Consider the following 18,820-nt stretch of genomic DNA (forward strand, 5'->3'; position numbering starts at 1 on the left):
CTCTCTTTGGGAAGGCTTCTCAGGGGTAGGCTGGGGGAGTGGGAGGAAGAGACAGCGAGAAACCCCAGCACACCTAAGCCCAGAACAGCCAGTGGGCAGGGTGCTCACTTAGATGTGGGAGACCTAGATTCAAATTCCTGCTTGGAATCATGTATCATTACCGGTGTAGTTACCGCTTTTTCAGAAGAGATACCCCCTCCCCCCCAAAGAGACTTTTACAAGTGATGAGCCCAAGCCTGGTTTCAGTGGAGTCACTGACAAAACTCCCATTGACTTCAATGGGAGCAACATCAGGCCCCATCCATCCGGCATCTCTGCAACGCAGGATCAGCCTTCTCTGGGGAGGAGGGCGACAGTAATCAGTACAGCAGCAATGGAAGTTGATGGGTGCTCAGCACCTTTCAGCATTTAAAATCTTCAGGGCAGCACCTATTTATCTGTCTGTAAAGATCCAGGCACACTTCCGGCACTGTATAAAATGACAATGGCCCTGTGCAGCTAAAGCCAGAGGCTACAAATAGCTCTGCTGCTAAATGGACTGTGTGATATACTGCCGGTTCCTTGTTCTCCAGAGCGAATCACGACAGTTCACCATTCCAAAGTGCACGCAGGACACTACTATCTGCACACGTGGCTGTTGACTGTTGCATTATTCTGCTCAAGCACATTCTGTTCTGCTGAATTCTCTCGGACACGTGGTGTTTCGAAACCATGAAGTGCTGTGAAAAAATACAGAAGGAAGATTCAGTCTGATCCAGATGAAAACACTTTTTCTTTTTTGTAATCCCTGCATTGCTTTACGGCCCTCAGGTGCTCCAGGAAGTTTCATCAATCTATAGATGACCCTGAGTGCTCAGTTTTGTGTTTGGATCTCTGAATTAGCACAAGCCCGCAGAAAGCTCCCGACTGGCCCCACAGATGGAGAACTCTAAGTGTGTAAGTTATTTTGACAGAGGTCAGCTGTAATTTGCATTCACTTAAGGCGAGTGGAGATCTGACCCTTTCAGATTGGGGCATGCAAAGATACGAAGGACTAAATTCGGCGTGGAGGCTCATGGAAGTCACATGCGTGTACCCAAGGGTATGCTGAGGCCTGAAGTAGATTGCTGAAGCCACCCACCTCTTGATCAAGACGTGTGTGTGTTAGGGGGAACCTAACCTCAGACGTGGAGCTGTGATTCCTGCAAGAAGGCAGGAATCCCGTCGGACAAAAATGACTCCCAGGGGGTTGCTGTCAGCCCTTTGGGAGTACAACTCATTCCACATTTCTGAGATACAGCTGACAAATTGAAGGGTGGTTTAGTTCTTGGTGGTGGGAAACACATTCACGTATCCATCTTCATTGTAAGGAGTTGTTGTGATCCTTGGAAAATAACATCTAGGTCAGGGGTTCTCAAATTTTTTTGCTAGGAACTCCTTTGAAAATATTTCAGACTGTGATGACCCCCTCCACCTGAATACCATGCCACTCAGCTCTGAAGGTAGCAGCACCACCATCAGCAACCGCGTGGAAGTAAGGGTGGCGATACCACAACCTGCCTACAATAAGCTTGGGATGACCTGTAGAGGTGCACAGACTCACCCAGGGGCACCTCCCGCTGGTCTCTCAGGGAATTAGCTCACTGCCAGCCAGGAGTGCCCCTTCCAGGCTGGTGATCTGCCTGTCCTCTTGGCCCTGTGTCCCTCCCTGGACCCCGGTGCCCTTTTAACTGGGGTGCTGCCCCTGGCAGTATCCCACCAATCTGGGTCTCCCCTCCCTGGGGACCCCCCAACCCACTATCCCCACTTTGCCTCAATTTTGGCTACTGCCCAGTCTCCATCTAGCCCCTGTTCACTGGGGCAGACTGCAGTATCAGCCACTCATCATAGGCAAAGTGGTTTGGACCTGCTGCCTTTGGCTACCCCTAGGCTACCCCCTGCAACCTCCAGTACCTCTTGGCCTTATGCTAGGCCGCAGCCTGGGACTTTCCAGGCAGGAGCTCCCCTGCTCCTCTGTCTTTCCCCAGCCCTGCTCCACTCAGGTACCCTGTCTCTAGCACCCTGCATGCAGCCAGGCCCTTTTCCCTCTACAGGCAGAGGAAGACCCCTTGGGCTTCTGGCTCACAGCCTCTTATAGGGACCAGCTGGGTCTGATTGGGTCATGGCCCCAGCTGTTACTGTCTTCCCCAATCAGCCCAGGCTTTCCTTCCCAGCCCCAGCCCTCTCCCAGGGCTGCTTTTAACTCTTTTTGGGCTGGAGTGGGTGACCACCTTGCTACATCCCTTTTTGGGTCGGGGCCGTCCGTTTGAGAAACACTGATCTAGATGGTCAGGGCATTAGCCTTGCCCTTGGGGTATGGGGGTTCAATTCCCTGCTCTGTCACAGACTTCTTGTAAGACCTTGGGCTAATCATTTAACCTGCCTGGGCCTCAGTTCCCCATGTGTCCAATGCGGATAGCAGCATCACCCTACCTCACAGGGGTATTGTGAGGATAAATCCAATAAAGAGTGTGAAACGATCAGATACTGTGGTGTTGGAGGCTACATAAACACTGTAAACAACTAGTTTCCCCTACCCCAGTTCCTCACTTTCCCTCTGCCAAAATGGTAGCGAAACATAGTATTTCATTGGAATTACGCACCACATTTGGAGGCAGGTTTTATAGCAAGTTGCTACACTTGGCGCTTAAGTGTTGGAAGACATGGCCGTATGCTATTACTCAGGCGTGAGCAGTTGGCATTCCCTCTCTGATCTAAACAGAATCCACACACATGCCAGAGGGTCAGCCATAACCCCTCCATGGGTCTGGCTCTACGGGCAACGACTAATTATAAACCTCAGCCCAAGCTTTTCCCACCCCCAGCCCTGGCTATTATAAAGGTTTCCTGGAGAACTTCTGGTCTCAGTCCTAGACAGTTCCCCTGACCAAGAGGTCACCCACCTTTTGTATTGTGGTGCAAGTGATGAAGTGCGCCTGCCTCACATGAGTCAGCAGAAGTTACTCTGCTGACTCCTGATCCATAGAAGGATTCTGCATCCCTGTGCCAGGCTGAGATCCTGTAACACCTTGTTTGTATTTAAAATCTAGGGTACTCATCGCCATAGCAACGGAGGTCTCACATACTTTAATCTAGTTATCTTTACCACACCTCAGCCAGGTAGGGAAGTGCTATTATGGGGAACTGAGGCACAAAGAGACATCGTCACTAGAAACACGGCAGTGACACCTTGTGTAACACCGACAGACCCCAGTTGTTGGTGGGCGGGATTGAATTTGGGACTTCTGGCGCTACATGCACGAGCTAAAAACCACATGGCTCTTAGCTATGGCCGTAGCAGACTCATGAATCTCTCAGTGGTCTTGGTGCCGCTAGAGGAGACAGAACACCACACCCAGGAAGTGTGTGGATTACTCATGCACTGCTATAAAGCTTTAGTGTAGACCCTCAGTACAACCTCAGGAGGGGTTCTCCTTTTGCTGTAGTTAATCCACTTCCCTGAGAGGCGGCAGCTGGGTTGATGGAAAAGTTCTTCCCTCATGCTGTCTACACCGAGGGTTAGGTTGGCTTAATTACTTCATTCAGGGATATGGATTTTTCATGCCTCTGAGCAACATAGCTGGGTGAACCTAATACTTTTAGTATCAACCTGGCCTAAGGCTCAGTTTTACAAAAGCCCCAAAGCATCTAATCTGCCCTGATTTCAATGGGAGCTAGGTGCCTAAATATCTTTGAGTACATGCTCTTAAGTGATTTGCCCAAGGCCATAGAGAAAGTCAGTGGCAGAGCAGGGAATTGAACACAGTTCTTCCACATCCCCAGCTAGCACCCTAGCCACTGGGTAATCTTTCCCCCAGGAACAAAAGGTAGCAGCGTATCACCAGCAAGACTGACACAGGGCCATGAGACCAGGGGGCCAGATCCTCATCTTGAGTAACTGGGCAGAGTTCTGCTGACTTCAATGGAGATGTGCTAATTTACACAGCTGAAACTCTGGCCCCTCACATATCTAAACAGAGATATTATTTTCCAGGGCTTGCTCTCTGAAACCAGAGCTACCTTTCAGTGGTGGAGGTGGTTCACTGGCCTAGTGCGATTATTAAGCACTGCCAAGAAGAAGACCCAGATTTAACCCTCTATTCCATTCTCTTTCTCCTGGAGAAGTAGCTATTAGTAATGTGGAGGCAGGTGAGATTTCCAAACACCAGCCAGGAGTAGTATTCTGCAAGAACCTGCTAGTTGGATGATACATGTGGTGACAGAAGGCTTTGAAACATATGAAACATATACCAGATTAGGTCCATCAGATCCAGCCCCCTGTCTCTGGCCATGCAGTTCCTTATAGATCTGACCACTCACTGCTCTGTAATAATGAGAGAAACTACGGATTCATTAAACTGTTGCAGATTCATCTCAGAGTCATGGTTCTCCGGGACCCAGATCTCAGAATCAAACAGTTTCCTTCAGTATTGGGGGGAATTTGCTACATTTGGGAAGGGTCAAGTGGTTTCCTTGTAGGGCTTTGGCAGACAAATATTGAGTTCCAAGGGGCCTGGGAAACGTACAGCCATAAGGGGAACAGGGGAAAAGAGAGGAGTGGGGCACATATGACAAATTACAGCAGATGACGTCATTAACACACTTTTAAAGTTGTGTGCCTGATTCTAGTCACGTACCAGGCACCTCACAAATTGCAATTGTCCTTGCAGGCAGGGAGCTCTCATGTCGCTTCACTGAGTAGATGAATATTCTTTAAGGACAAGTGTGTTGCATTTCTATAGCACTTTCCATCTCAGGATCACATGGTGCGTTACTAACAGGGATCAACTGCATCCAAATGGGGAAACTGAGGCACATGAAAAGCGAGGACTCAGCCAAAGTCACACACAGTCAGTTATCAATGCAGAAAGGCTCCATTTCACCTCAGTCTCACCAGCATGCAGCAGTGACTCCTTAACCAGTGAAAGCAGCAAAGATGGGGGGATGAAAGTGGGTGCATAGTTTCAGCCTTTTTCTTTTTGTGACAGGACAGCCCTTGTATTCCAGGGCAGTTCAGCCGCAGTGAATTGTCTAAGATGGAGCTGTGAGATGGTTAGCTGGTCTTAAAAAAAAATCGAAGTGGTTATTGCTGTGCATCATCTCATGCCTTTAGAAAAAGATGCTCCGGATAGGTTTGAGTAACTGCAGCAATAACTGGGAGAGCAGAAGTAAAAAAACCAGGCTCTGTTCGGACCAAAATTTGACGTGCATGGTTAAAACTTGTTGATCCTCCACTAGGCTTTCTTCGCTTGGGTGCTGTGGAGCTTAAGCCTGATTCAACTGCCAAGAAGTTTTTCCAGACAGCTTGGCATAAATCAGGCTTTCATAATGCCCCCCCTGACTGGTATGAAGCAAGAAATCCCGCTTGCGTTCCTGCCTGGGGTAGTGGGAAAACCCTGTTCTCTGACACAGACTATGTGTGTATTCAAATGGCTTTGCCTCAGAGTTTCGCTTTCCAAGAACATTATGAGAAATGAGCTCTGAGATGGGATGCCTGGAGAAGTAGAGAGACAAGAATGTGTCTCCATTGCCATCGTACAACTCCTTGGATTGCCGGTGGGCCAGAGCCAGAGTGATGTAAATCAGTGCAGCTCCATCGGTTTCAAGGTGCTGATTTACATCAAGTGAGGATCTGGCACAGTCCTCCAAACTGCAGTTCCAATATTTAGCTGTAACCAGAGTGAGGTACTGTTAACGGGCTCTCTTTTAACTCTTAAGGTTGGATTCTGTCCTCAGTTACCTTTGAGTCCAGTGGAGTTACTGTGTTATGAGGCAGGCCTGGAGCACCCTCCTGCAGCAGACCACACCGTGACAGGCACTCCTGCCTTGATTCTCCCTCTCAGGTAACTCAATAACACCATGCACGGCTTATCCTCTAGGCCAGCCATATGGGTTAGTACTGGAACATAGTTCAAGACAATCTGGAATAAAAGTCCCAACTATATAACCCATTCCTCACTCCAGTCCTTAAAATTCAAAGCATCTTGCCTCCCTATACCCTACAACCCACACACAGGTGCCTTCAGCCACATCTCAACACTCGCTCAGCCCTCTCCCATCCCTGTACCAGGACAGCCACCCCAGTCCTTCCAGCTGGACTGCAATCCCTCTCTTCTCAGCAGGAACACCCATCACATCTCTGCAGGGGAGCAGCTTGCACTCCGGCCTGCCCCTCTCACAGTTCCTCTGGGTCTGGGGACATCAGCAGGTAAACCCTTCGCTCATCCCCTGCCTTCTGCCTTCTCTGGCCCTTCACTCCAGCTTTCTTGCTTAGATCCAGCAGGCAACTCCTTTTACTGCTCTTCCAGCCTTCAGCCTGCTGCAGCTGCTGCCCCACCCTCTCACTTGGCCAAAATGGGAACACATGCTCTGGCATTGGGGTGCTGGACTTATGTCATTTACAGGGGCCAGCCAGAATCTGGTTGCTTTAGGCCACTGCTTCCCAGGCAATACACATCTTTTAGCCTTTTGTAACTGGTACTCTACATTTCTCTCGAGGATAAGCCTCCGGGCTGAGTTCCTGGTGAGAGCTTTTCCCAATTCAGTTATAGGAGCCCTCCGCATCAGCTTGTGCTTCTCTAAACTCCGGCCTTGCTACAGGGCTAGAGCAAGGAATGTTATAGCACATCAGCCCTTTGTCCATCAGAACTGAGATCTGCTTAACTGGGCTCTGGTGTCCCCTAAAAGTTGGGCCGTTGCTTAGAAGATGGATAGCAGCAGTATGCAAAGGGTTAAAACCATGCTGGAGACATTCCCTCGCATTTTACTAAGATCTATATAGTACATTAAAGTTATGAGTCTTATTATTGGCCATATAAAAAATAAAAAGGAAATTAGAACCTTATGAGAGGTTCTTTTGTGTACACATGGCAAGGGCATCTGAGTCCAAGAAGGCCTGCCAAATGAGCCTATATTTTTTCCAGACAAAGCCTCCTGCTTTCTCCGAGGTTCGGTTTGTTTCTTTTCTGTTTGTAAAAATATAGATTTATCTTTTCCCACTACATTGGGCGCTCTTCAGCACAAATGCAGCTTTCTTGGGTCAGCTTGTCTGTCCCTACAGGATGACTGGTTGGTGACTGGTTCATGATGGGCTGATCTGGGCAGTGTTCAGTGCACAAAGGCAGCGCTGTGGTCTCAGAACTAAAGCATTGGGCTGTGGGTCAGGAGGCTTCAGTTCAGTGCCTAATTTTGTCACTTAGCTGCTTGGGCTGTTTCAGAACCACTTTATTTTTCCACCCATAAAATGGTGCTAGGAGTGTTTTCACCAAGTGCTCGGAGGTCCATAGATGAAAGCATTGTATGGGAGCTACATGTAATGAGACACACATTGGATAGGTCATGGAGCGTGAGAAGGAAATGAATGCAGGGCCTCTGGATTTAAGATTGTGAGCTTCACACTGCCAGAGCGAAAAGATTGTGGTGTGGTAGCTCAAAGGCTATAGGGACTCAGGAGCGTCTATGTAGTCCAGCCACTAGAGGGTGACAGAGTGCCACACTGAGTCAGCGTGGGTTATATGAGCACTAGCGTGAGATTTGAAGCCTCATTCTGCAAGGTGTGGAATGCCTGCAACTCCCATCCACACCAGTGGGGTGCGGCCTAGGACAGGTACAGCCAGGGGAGCAGAAAAATTGCGGGTAGCAGAGTTGCTTAGTGGACAGAGCACTGGACTGTGACTCAGGAGACCTGGGTTGGCTACTGCCTTGTTGAGAGACCTTGGGCAAGTCGCTTCCCTCCCAATGACTCAGTTTCCACATATGTAAAATGGGAAAAATGATACTGATCTCCTTTGTAAAGTGGTTTGACATCGACTGCTAAAGCCCCTTTATGCCAGCTAGGGTTGTTTTTATTGTATACACTGTTCCTGCCTTTGAACTGTAACACTCCACCCACCAAAATCAGTAATATAATCAAATATTCATAGATTTTGAGGCCAGAAGGGGCCATTCGGATCATCTAGTCTGACCTCTTGTATAGCACAAGCCACAAAACTACCCTAAAATATTCCTAGAGCAGATCTTTTAGAAAAACTTCGGGTCTTGATTTAAAAATGGTCAGGAATGGAGAATCCACCATAATCCCTGACAAATTGTTTCGTGACTCTCGCTCTTCTGTTATACACTTCCATCACATCTCCTGTTCTCAGAACCACTGACTAAGACTCAGCAACATCAGCATGAGACCGATATCATAATTCTTTATTTTACCAATAGGTAAACTGCTACTTGCATGGTTGAAATGACTTGCCCTGCAAGTTAGTGGCAGCTTTACAAAGATCTTGGGAATACTGAGCTAATGATTTATACTACAGTAGCTTTTGAAGGCTCTACCTGAGCTGTAGGCCGCACTGTGTTAGGCCCCGTACACACAGTAAGAGACAGTCCCTGCCCCAAAGAATTTGCAATCAAAATAGGACAAGACAAGCAAAGGGCTGGAGGGGAAGCAGGCGCAGGATGGGGAAATAGGGTAAACAGATGTCCCAATTTTTGGGTCTTTTTATTAAATAGGCTCCTATTACCCCCCACCCTGTCCCGATTTTTCACATTTGCTGTCTAGTCACCCTATGGGGAAATAAGTTGCCCAAGGTCACCCAGGAAAGCTGAGAACAGAACCCAGCTGCCCTGACTCCCAGTCCAGTGCTCTGTCCGCTAGCCTGCACTCTCCCCAAACTGAAAGACACTGCTGTGAACAGTGAAGTAACCCGAAGCTGCTCTGTGCCATCACTTATACTTTGCAATGGAAGGCTTCCTGCAGATTCATTGGCACAGGGAGCTTTGAAGATTATGTTTGTCTAAGGGTTGGGCCTTAAGGAAGGCTTCCAGCAATCTGCAAGTGAGTGCCTTGCCATCCGAATACGAACAGTTGAGAGTCCATGCCCACACATCTTCATGTTCAGTCATGCATTTATTGCAAGCGTGTGACAGCCACTATTTTCCTTTCCTCCATGGCACCTTTATCCCATCATCCAAAATGCTTTATAATGAATTAATTCAGCAGTACACCAACCCTGGGAGGTAGGTAAATAATTTTAGCCCCATTTTACAGAGAAAATGCAGGTCTAGAGAGGCTCCTGGGAACTGCCTGAGGCAGGCATTGAATCGTTAGTAGAGCCAGGCAGAAAACCCTCGATTCCTGCACCCCATTGGCTTGCCCTAACCACTAGGTAACTCTTCCTATAGTGGGGATTTCCCAAATTATTACCAGACAGCGTTACTGACACTGAAGTTGTTTAAGAGCCTCCTCGTTAGAGTTACCAGTTGTGACACCCAGCTCCTCTGACATTTAATTTGTCATCTTCCAGAAGGATACGAACCAATAACAGTGAGACCCAGAGAACAGCGGAACTGTCAAATGCAGGAATCCAGTTGGAATAATCTAGGGCCAGATCTTACTTCCCTGAGGGCTGTGCTGGGCTGTGCTGAGCTAAGTATAGCTCAAAGGATTGTGCCAAGGGGTTGCATTCTCATCCCTTGAGCACAGGGGATTTGCAGGCTGTGTCACAGTAGGGACTGTCCTCTTCTTTCCCCACACCCCCTTGGGCTGATTTGTGTCTTGTGGGTGTACAGAGGAACGGGAGAGACTGTAATTGTTTCTGGCCCTCACAGGGGGTGGAGCATAGGTGCTGGAATGAGGGATGTTGGGGGTGCTGCAGCACCCCCTGGCTTCAAGTGGTTTCCATCATATGCAGGGTTTACAGTTTGGTTCAATGGCTCGCAATACCCCCCTATAAAAATTGTTCCAGCACTGCTGGGTGGAAGGCACATTGCACCAGTCAGGGTCTACATCCTCAGCTGGTGTACAGTGATGTAGCATCATCTGTGGTACCTATATGGCCATCACTGAAATATCTGAGCACTTCACAGAGTCTCTCCTTCCATACCCTTGGGCAGTAGAGAAGTACAATGATCCCCATTTTACAGATGGGGAAACTGTGCCACGAACAAGTGAAATAACTTGACTAAGGACGCCTAGGAAGTCTGTGGCGGAGAAGTGAGTTGAATCTGGGTTCCGCTGAGTTCCACATTTGTGCCGTCAGCTGTCCTTCCTTATCAGAGCTATACTGCTACGTGCTCGCTAATGATCCGGCCCATGCTGTCTCTGAGACTTGCTTATACAGCTCATTCCCTTACTTTATTGTTCAGACTCTTTAAAGAAAACTTGTAAAGCTTCTAGCTAATAATATCAGGCTTAATTTTCACTAATAAATCCCCATTTTCACATTCAGCTGCAGTGCCTTTTAAAACATTAGCTCGGGCTCAGATTACACTCCTGATAAAAGCATACACAGCAATATTAGTTTTCATGGAAAAAGTAATGCCTTGCAGCCTGTATTATCCATTTAGAAGTTGATGCAAATGAAGTTTAAAAGGAAAAAAAGAAAACAAACCCAAACAAACCCCAAACCCTAGGTGAAATGGGGCTCTGTATTTCCACTTACTTGAAACTGCGTATTGTACAATCTGCACATCTACAGAATCATTTTTGAATGTACTAACTTTTGCTGGTTAATGATATTGGGGAATTTAACTCCTGCTTTGGAAGCCCAGTGTCGCTATCAAAATTGAGCAAGACCCAGTTTAGCGTGTCTGGGAACAAATAAGGGAGTCAGATTCTCTAGTGACCATTGATTGCATTGCAGCATGAGAAGGGGCTGTAACAATGATGTACACGGTCCTGTAGAGCTGTAGCGGCTCTATTCCACCTTCCTCAGCCCCTGATGCAGGGGGTCTGGCCAGTGAAAAGGAGCTCTTCCTTGTTTCTAACTAATCCTAGGCCCGTGTGAGCTCGAGGCAGCTGGTGTAAATCAGAGCAACCTTGAGGCTGCTTTAAACTTTGCCAACAAACTCTGTTGGTGGCTTTTGTCCCCTGGATCAGGGAGCCATACAGGTAGCTTAAAACAATTTTTGCCACCCCCTCTGGGATTGTACCAAGCACAACTTGGTCATTCCAGTGAATCTGGGCTAGTGAATGGTCAATAACCTCCCTTCTAAAGACACTACAGTATTCTGTATTCAGAGCAGAAGTAAAAAGACCTTTGGAATGAATTCTATGAGGATTTCAAACAGCACAAACACTGATCCTTGCAAGACCGACCTCTCTGCACCAGAGCAAATAGCACAGATGAAATTCAGATCTGGTGAAAGCTGAGGAAACATTTGACTAAGTGTCATTGTCCCTGTTCTACAGATGGTTAAACTGAGGCATAGATAGGTCAATGTGATTTGCCCAAGGTGTCACAGTGTGTCTGTGGGGACTTTTTCAAAGCCCATTTATGTCCGTGGTAGACTTTCCATTGACTTTTTTTGGGAGAGGACAGTGTAGAACTTGGGAGTTCTAACCACCAGACTGCACTCTAAAGGCTCCCAGAAGTAGAGTCGGGTGACATTTTCTGTGTAAATCACTATTATTATTATTTTTTGGCTGAAAAATTCAGATTTGGGGTAACTGAAAAAAATGCCAAGTTGGGTTGATTTTGGTGAATTGTTTTTGTTGAATAAAAACCAACTTTTGGAAGTGCTGATGTGATTCATTTTGGCATTCTTGAAACAATGTTTAGTTTGGGGTTGAACAAAACATTTCATTCAACCCCCAATTTCTTTTTCATATTGCTGGAAACACTGAAAAATGTTTGTTTTCAGGTTGACTCAAAGGAATTTTTTGTTGTTGGTTCAGCCACTGAATTAAAAAATTGGGTAGTTGTCCAGTTCTATATTGGAGATGCAGAGAGACCAGAGTATAAGTATGTATTAGAATTCTAAGCTTGGGGAATGTTAGGGGGACTATAAGCACGCTGAAAAGTCCCATGTAAAATGGTCTATATATTAAAAAAAAAAAAAACCCAATGCCACAAAATTGCCATTGTTTTCAGGATGTGGGACAAAGAAAGCAACATGGCCATTCTGTTGCTCTTCAGTTCTACTACACAGTGTTGGTATTAATACCAGCATGTGTGTCAAAATAAATTTCCTCCCCTGAAAAAATGCTGACTACTTTGTCACTCCCAATAAAAACACAAACAGCTGTTGGAGAGATTCATGACTGGCTAACGCATGTGAGCCGCTCCATAACTCTATGAAACAACACGGGAGGCTATTGCCGCTGACTGCAAAGCAGTGGTGGAAGAGTGGCAGGTGACAGAAAAGCAGTCATTAGTAGAACAGATGGGCTAGGCATGACATTACATGTTAGAGCTATTATTTACTAAGCTCTCATGTTTGTCATGCCTGAAGATGATATCTTATTAAAAAGTCATGACACTGCTGGATTTTGTTTAAGTCCGAGGGCCAAGAAGGCTAATGAATAAAGATAGCTCTGGGAATAGAAGGAAGGGTTCGTTTTCCGTTCACAAATAGAGCTGACTAATGTTTCAGAAACTGAATTAAATAATAACTTACAAGAAAGAAACTGCTAAAGCCAAAAGACTTCAGAGTGACGGCTAGAACTCAGCCCATACCTCGTTCTCTCTCTCATGCCTACCAGCTGTAGCATGTATTATCTGATAATCACCTGTCTCTCTGGTAGTACAGGAGAACCACAGGCCACGTCTACACTACGGGATAATATCGATTTAGCTAAAATCAGTTTCTTAAAACTGATATTATAAAGTCGAGTGTGCGTGTCCACAGTAGGCACGTTAATTCGATGGTGTGCGTCCATGGTCCAAGGCTAGAGTCGATTTCTGGAGCGGTGCACTGTGGGTAGCCGTTCCGTAGCTATCCCATAGTTCCCTCAGTCTCCCCTGCCCCTTGGAATTCGGGTTGAGAGCCCAGTGCCTGATGGGGCAGAAATCATTGTCCGCGGGTGGTTCTGGGTACACCTCACCCCTCCCTTTGTGAAAGCAGCAGACAACTGTTTCGCGCCTTTTTCCCTGGGTGAACTGAGCAAACGCCATAGCACAGCAAGCATGGACCCTGCTGAGATCAGTAACGCTATCGTGAACGTTGTCAACACCTCGCGCACTCTCGTGCTGTCTATGCTGAACCATGAACTGCAAAGGCAGGAGGAGAGGAGGAGGCAGCTACGGCAGCGCGGCGAGAGAGCGATGAGGACATGGACACTGAATTCTCCCTAACCGCGGGCCCCTGCGTTTTGGAGCTACTGCTGTAATGGGGCAGGTTCTACCCATTGAACGCCGATTTTGGGCGCGGGAAACAAGCACAGACTGGTGGGACCGCATAGTTTTGCAGGTGTGGGATGATTCCCAGTGGCTGCAAAACTTTCGCATGCGTAAGAGCACTTTCTTTGAACTTTGTGACATGCTTTTCCCCTGCCTGAAACGCCATAATACTAAGATGAGAGCAGCCCTCACAGTGGAGAAGCGAGTGGCAATAGCCCTCTGGAAGCTTGCAACGCCAGACAGCTACCGGTCAGTCGGGAATCAATTTGGAGTGGGCAAATCTACTGTGGGGGCTGCTGTGATGCAAGTAGCCAAAGCAATGTTAAGCTGCTGCTACAAAGGTTGTGACTCTTGGAAACGTGCAGGTGATAGTGGATGGCTTTGCTGCAATGGGATTCCCTAACTGTGGGGGCCATAGATGGAACCCATATCCCTATCTTGGCCCAGAGCGCCAGGGCACCCAGTACGTAAACCGCAAGGGGTACTTTCAATGGTGCTGCAAGCACTGGTGGATCACAAGGGACGTTTCACCAACATCCACGTGGGGATGGCCAGGAAGGGTTCATGACGCTCGCGTCTTCAGAAGCACTACTCTGTTTAAACGGCTGCAGCAAGGGAATTACTTCCCAGACCAGAAAATAACCGTTGGGGATGTTTGAAATGCCTGTCGTTATCCTGGGTGACCCAGCCTATCCCTTGATGCCATGGCTCATGAAGCCATACACAGGCAGCCTGGACAGTGGTCAGGAGCTGTTCAACTACAGGCTGAGCAAGTGCAGGATGGTGGTAGAATGTGCATTTGGCCGTTTAAAAGGGCGCTGGCGAACATTACTTACTCGCTCAGACCTCAGCCAAACCAATGTCCCGTTTGTTATTGCTGCTTGCTGTGTGCTCCACAATCTCTGTGAGAGTAAGGGGAGACATTTATGGCGGGTGGGAGGCTGAGGCAAATCACCTGGCCGCTGAGTACGAGCAGCCAGAGACCAGGGCGATTAGAAGAGCACACCAGGAGGCGGTGCACATCAGAGAAGCCTTGAAAACGAGTTTCAGCACGGGCCAGGGTACGGTGTGACTGCTGTGTTTGTTTCCCCTTGATGAACCCTCCCCCCTTGATTGACTCATTCCCTGTAAGCAACCCACCCTTCCCCTTTACTTACAGCTTGCTGAAGGAAATAAAGTCAGTATCGTTTAAAAATCATGTATTCTTTATTAAAAGTCATTCAGTATTGTTTTAAAAATCATGTATTCTTTCTTAGAAAAAGTCATTCCCTGTAAGCAACCCACCCTCCCCTTTGGATGTATTCTTTAATTAAAAAGTAATTATAAAAAAGAGGCAGAGAATTATCAAGGTATCCCTGCCTGCTGTGCTTTGGGAGAGGATAGGAGGGAAGGAAAAGGCCATTAAGCTCATTTCAACGTAATGACAGCCTTTTGCTTGGACTGTCCAGGGGGGTGGAGTTGGGCGGGTGCAGAAAGCCTTCCCCCACGCGTTCTTACACGTCTGGGTGAGGGAGATATGGGACGTGGGAGCTTTGAGGGTGTGTTAAACATGGGCTGCAGCGGCACTCTGTAAGCCCGCTGCTCTTCCTGAAGATCCACCATGCGTTGGAGGATATCAGTTTTGAGCACGCAGCAGCTGCAGCGTAGCATCCCGCCACCGCTGATCTTCCTGCCTACACCCTCATCTCGAGCGTCTCTCCTATCTCCTCCCTTCACTGGCATCTTTCCTGTACTTTGCTAGCACATCTTCCACTCATTCTGATGAGCTCTGTCATTGCGTGTTACTTCCATGATTTCTGAGAACATTTCATCTCGTGTTCTCTTCCTCCTCGCCTTATCTGAGCTAGCCTTCGGGATGGCGTAGGGAGGCCGGACAACTGTGCAGCTGCATGGGGGGGGGAAAACAGGGAGAGAAGTATGTAAAAAGATACATTTACAGAACAATGCTTGTACTCTTTCACAGTGAATAACACTATCCACCTTACATAGCACATGTGATTCACTACAAGGTCGCTTTTGCATCATTTAATATTGAGTGCCTGTGGCTCTGGTGTTGCAGATCTCACAGACGCAGGTCCAGGCATCCAAATTAAGCTTCCATGCGGCCATGGTAAGGCTTTCTGTTTGACTTCTCCAGCGTTCATATACACAGTGATCTATGATGCCTTGTTCCTGTTAAGAGGAACAGCAAACCCCAAACCCCCTCTTCCCCTCCTCCCCACCGCATGGCTGCTATCATGTAAGATCACTGGTAATGATCGTGGCTGGTACCTGGGAAGATTCCTGCTCGCCAACGCTGAGAAACTCAGCGCTATCATTCCTCCCCCCCCGCTTTGCTACGAGCAAGGAAGGATTAAGCGGCTGCCCAGTAGGAAAATCGCCATGTCTGCCCCCTAATTAAAGTCCTGAATTTCAACCAGGTTACAATGAATGATATAACTCTCCTGAGAATACCACTGCAGGATGCAGAAACGTATGTTTCTGGAATGCCAGCTGGTCACCTGGGCCATACGCGGCTGTGCTTTGTGAAGCTATGATTCCGAATTACTTGCTACATGCATGGCGTGGAAAAGTGTCATACAATGGGGGACCAAATAGGGCTGCCTTGCCCAGAAATGTTCTGCAAAAGCTTTTTGGTACAGTAACTCAGAGATTTATTTGGAGGATTTTTCTAGATACATGAATCTTCGTTGTAAAGGTACACTCACCAGAGGTCGCTTAAACCATGGCTTCACTGTCTGGGCTTTGTGGCTTGGGAGGGCTGGGACGGTAATTCTGGGTCACAAAAAAGCTCCTGGCTGTTGGGGCTAACGGAGTGCTGTGTGCTCTCAGCAAGCTTTCCTCCTCTTCCTCTTCCTCCTCATATCTTCCCTCCGCAGAATCCTCAGCCACGGTTGATATTACAACCCCGACTCTGAATCCACGGCCAGGGGTGGGTACTGGTTGCGCAGCCCCCTAAATTGCATGCAGCTCAGCATAGAAGCGGCATGTTTTGGCCCTGACCCAGACCTTCCGTTTGCTTCTCTGGTTTTCTGGTATGCCTGTCTGAGCTCCTTAACTTTTACTCTGCACTGCACTGAGTCCCTGCTGTGGCCTTTTCCCGTCATAGACTTTGAAATTCTTTCAAAATATTTTTTCATTTTCTTTTTCGAACGGAGTTCTGTTAGCACTGAATCCTCTCCCCATATAGCGATCAGATCCAGTACCTCTTGTGCGGTCCAGGCTGGTGCTCTTTTTCGATTCTCAGGAGACTGCATTGTTACCTGTGCTGATGAGCTCTGCGTGGTCACCTGTGCTGATCAGAGCTCCACGCTGGCCAAACAGGAAATTGAATTCAAAGTTCGTGGGGCTTTTCCTGTTTACCTGGCCAGTGCCTCAGAGTTCTGATTGCTGTCCAGAGCGGTCAGTTAAACGCGTAGTGTAGACCAGGCCTCAGAGTTACAAACACCTCGGGAACAAAGGTTCTTCACAACTCTGAAATATTTGTAACTCTGAACAAACCGTTATGGTTGTTCTCTCAAAAGCTTACAACTGAACATTGACTTTGCAACTCGATTATGTAAAAGAGAAAGGCTGCTTTTAACCATCTTAATATAAATGAAACAAGCACGGAAACAGTTCCATTACCTTGTCAAATCTTTTTTTAAACTTTCCCTTTATGTTTTAGCCAGTTTGATGTTTAATACAGTACTGGACTGTCTTTGTATTTTTTTTATTTTTTTTTGGTCTCTGCTAGTGTCTGATTGTGTATTTCCGGTTCCAAATGAGGCGTGCAGTTGACTGGTCAGTTTGTAACTCTGAGACTCTACAGTACTGTTCCGGTGATATTTGGATGTAACTTTTCTCCCTTCTTTTTCTTTAGGATTAGGGGGAAAACAACAACTAAATGCTAAAAGCCACAGGAAGGAACAGCCACTCGCCACACGTGTTGTAACGCATGAATGTATACATGACCATGCAAGCACAGATATGATGGAACCAGGTTCTCTGGGTGGAATTTTGGGGCTCAGAGGACTGAATTGGCTCTGGAATGCCCTCTTACAAGAGTCCCATCTGAACCCTGCACCTTACAGCCGTTAGAGGAAAATCCTGCCCCTGTCTCTCTGGAGGGCCCTTAGGCAGTGGTACCAATGTAGATAAGGGGAAACGTGGCAGGTTCTGCAATGGATGTGTACTCCTTGCATGACATGGAGGGCCAGGGGTAGGGTGACTAGCCAGTAAGTGTGAAAAATCGGGACAGAGGGTGGGGGGTAATAGGAGCCTATATAAGAAAAAGCCCCAAATATCAGGACTGTCCCTCTAAAATCAGGACATCTGGTGACGCTAGCCAGGGGTTGGAGCAGAGACAGGTCAGAAGAGGAAGAGGGGAGGACAAGAAGTTCTACCACTCTATGGCAGCTTCAGTCCTCCCAGGCACACCACAGAGGAGATCAAGGAAGCACGTGGAGCAGCTCCCCTGCTGCTCCGAAGGGAAGATTGGGGGCTTCCTTTTTCCCTTTCCCCCATGGTGTTCCTCAGTACCTACTTGATCTCCTCAGGATGGCCAGGAGGTGGTATATTCCCAGATTCTTGTCTTAATACGAACCTTCTCTTAACCGAGCTGTGGATTCACCTCTCCCTGAATGTAAACAAGCCCTTTACAGGCCTGAGAGCGAGAGGCACTGAGCCCTCACAGAGGCCGTTGGGCTGATTTCTGGCCTTCTCTTTTTGTTTTTAGCCAGGGCTCCACCAAAGCCAACTCTCCCTCCCAAGACTGTTCCTTAGGCTTCTCCAGAGCAGTCCCAGCACCCGTGACCTGCGATTGGTGCAAGTTCTCGAATAACATCTCCCCTGTTAAAGAAAAGCACTAGGCACATTCCAGCCACTGACCTCTGACTCGCTTCAATATTGGGACGAGATTGGCTTGAAACCTGCATCTGACAAAGCACCAAGCCAGCCTTCATCACACACCTGATGCTGCCACAGTCATCCCCTGCCCCACCGCGAGACCCGTGTCTGCTTAGGACTGGGGTTCCAACCCTAACCTCCCCTGTGCATTTGCCCCAGTTCTCTCCCCACGCTATCCACAATACGTGTGGCCCACGGGCAGAGGAAGGGGCAATCTAGTGTCTTGGAATAGCTGGCAGATGAAATAATTATTATCCTAGCACTGTGCCTGCCTCCCTCACATTCCTCTGTGCTAGCGGCTCAGCTTATTTGGTTTTCATGCACAAATATTGACTCACTTGATTCTTTTCCTCCCGTGCCTGTTAAAAAGACATCACTCCCATTGTTATTGTCTTTGTGCTGGAGCTTCAAGAAGTGACGAACAGGGGGCCTGCTTCAATGTACTCCAGTGCCCTGATGAGCCAGCCAAATAGGTTTTCTCTGCGTGAGGAGGTTTGCCTGGATCAGCACATTGTTCCTCGAATGCTCTCTCCTCTGATTTGCCCATTGGCTTGTCTGTCTTCTACTTGATATACTCGTAGGGTATGTCCAGCTCTGCGGCAAATACATTGTCAATGCTTAATAACAATGACAAGGCAGTATGGCCCAGTGGGTAGGGCGTTGGCCTAGAGCAATGGGGTCTATTCCTCTCTCTGCTACTGATGTGGCCTGTGACCTGGGGCAACTCACATCACCTCTCCGTGCCTCAGTTTCCACATATGTAGAATGACACCAACCTTATTTCGTAAAGTGTTCTGCAT

This window comes from Chelonoidis abingdonii, chromosome 7 (assembly GCF_003597395.2).
Source record: "Chelonoidis abingdonii isolate Lonesome George chromosome 7, CheloAbing_2.0, whole genome shotgun sequence".
In the NCBI taxonomy this organism is placed as follows: domain Eukaryota; kingdom Metazoa; phylum Chordata; order Testudines; family Testudinidae; genus Chelonoidis; species Chelonoidis abingdonii.